The sequence below is a fragment of the Oncorhynchus mykiss genome, chromosome 3 (genome assembly GCF_057628025.1).
Source record: "Oncorhynchus mykiss isolate SJ-2025 chromosome 3, ASM5762802v1, whole genome shotgun sequence".
Taxonomy (NCBI): domain Eukaryota; kingdom Metazoa; phylum Chordata; class Actinopteri; order Salmoniformes; family Salmonidae; genus Oncorhynchus; species Oncorhynchus mykiss.
In genome coordinates this window covers 71,377,169-71,379,663 of record NC_143024.1, presented here as the reverse complement: position 1 = coordinate 71,379,663, position 2,495 = coordinate 71,377,169, and positions in this window count along the sequence as shown.

The following is a 2,495-nucleotide window of genomic DNA, read 5'->3' as shown; positions in this document are numbered from 1 at the left end:
CAGACGGGTCGGCGTGTGTCTATTCTGGGAACTTGGTCTAACACAGAGATACGGATCTGTCTCTCTGACTGCCCGTCTGTGTTCGGCAATCGATTACAGGACTTCACAGCCTGTTTCTTTGGCATATAACATATTGACATTACATTTAGCTATAATAACACTAATACATTTAGATTCGGAGTAAATGGTGAAAACAATGATAGAATAGGATACAATAGGATGATAATAATAATAATAGGAGGATAATAAAGTGATACTGCTAATTAATAATTACAGTAGATACAATTCTTATAATAATATGAACTGTATTGGCCTATTAAACTGTTACTAAAAAGTGCATATCAACTAAGCCGATGGGCTATAAAGTAGGCTGTGACTTAAAATCAATATTTTGATACAACATGAACATATATTAATAACACTTAATTATTGTCATCTATATTATTATTATTGTTATTATTATTGTTGTTATTATTATTATTATAGGGGGGATTCAAGTTATTTTCAGATTTTTGACAGCACATTTGCCTGCGTATTGCCTAAGAGTTCTAAATAATAAAAACCATGGACAAAAGCAAAAATACATTATATACAGTGCCTTCAGAAAGTGTTCAGACCCCTTGACTTTTTCCACATTGTGTTACTTTACAGCCTTATTCTAGAATTTACTAAATTCCCCCCCCCCTTCATACACACAATACCCTATAATGACAATGGAAAAACAAGATTTGAGGGATTTATGCTAATTTATATTTAAAAAAAATGTCATATTTACATAAGTATTCAGACCCTTTACTCAGTACTTTGTTGAATCACCTTTGGCGTCGATTACAGCATCAATTCTTCTTGGGTATGACACTACACGCTTGGCATACCTGTATTTGGGGAGTTTCTCCCATTCTTCTCAAGCACTGTCAGGTTGGATAGGGAGTGTCAATGCACAGCTATTTTCAGGTCTCTCCAGAGATGTTAGATCGGGATCAAGCCCAGAATCTGGGCTTGAACCTTTACCTCAGTCTGAGGTCCTGAGCTTTCTGGAGCAGGTTTTCATCAAGGTTCTCTCTGTACTTTGCTCCGTTCGTCTTTGCCTCGATCCTGACTTGTCTCCCAGTCTCTGCTACCACGTGCTTCACCATAGGGATGGTGCCAGGTTTTCTCCAGCAGTGAAGTTTGGAATTCAGGCCAAGGAGTTCAGTCTTGGTTTCATCAGACAAGAGAATTGTGTTTCTCATGGTCTGTCATGTGCCTTTTACTGAGGAGTGGCTTCAGTCTGGCCACTCTACCATAAAGGCCTGATTGGTGGAATGCTGCAGAGATTGTAGTCCTTCTGGAAGGTTCTCCCATCTCCACAGAGGAACAGGAAAACTCTGCCAGAGTGACCATCGGGTTCTTGGTCACCTCCCTGACCAAGGCCCTTTCCCCCCGATTGATCGGTTTGGCTGGGCGGCCAGCTCTAGCAAAAGTCTTGGTGGTTCCAAACTTCTTCCATTTAAGAATGATGGAGCCCACTGTGTTCTTGGGGACCTTCAATGCTGCAGAATTTTTGTTGGTACCCTTCTCCAGATCTGTGCCTCAACACAATCCTGTCTCGGAGCTCTACGGACAATACCTTCGACCTCATGGCTTGGTTTTTGATCTGACATGCACTGTCAACTGTGGGACTTTCTATAGACAGGACTCCAATCAAGTTGTAGAAACATCTCAAGGATGATCTTTGGAAACAGTAAGCATCGACACTGGAGACCTTAGAAAGCAGGTACAGGGAGAACATTTAAAGAACAACGGACATGAAACAGGATAGGAACAGCGTGTGTAACTTTCTGAGGAATTTGTTTAAATTAATCCATTTTAGAATGAGGCTGTAATGTAACACCATTTGGAAAAAGTCAAGGGGTCTGAATGCTTTCCAAAGGTATTGTATATATATATATATATATATATATATATATATATATATATATATATATATATATATATATATATATATATATATATATATATATATACAGTACCAGTCAAGAGTTTGGACACACCTACTCATTCAAGGGTTTTTATTTATTTTTACTATTTTCTACATTGTAGAATAATAGTGAAGACATCAAATCAAAACTATGAAATAACACATATGGAATCTTGAATTAACCACAAAAGGGTTAAACAAATCAAAATATAGTTTCTCTATTATATTCTTCAAAGTAGCCACCTTTTTCCTTGATGACAGCTTTGCACACTATTGGAATTCTCTCAACCAGCTTCATGAGGTAGTCAGTCACCTGTAATGTATTTAAATTAACAGGTGTGCCTTGATAAAAGTTAAATTGTGGAATTTCTTTCCTTCTTAATGCGTTTGAGCCAATCAGTTGTGTTGTGACAAGGTAGGGGTGTTATACAGACAATAGACCTATTTGGTAAAAGACCAAGTCCATAATGGCAAGAACAGTTCAAATAAGCAAAGAGAAATGACAGTCCATCATTACCTTTGAGACATGAAGGTC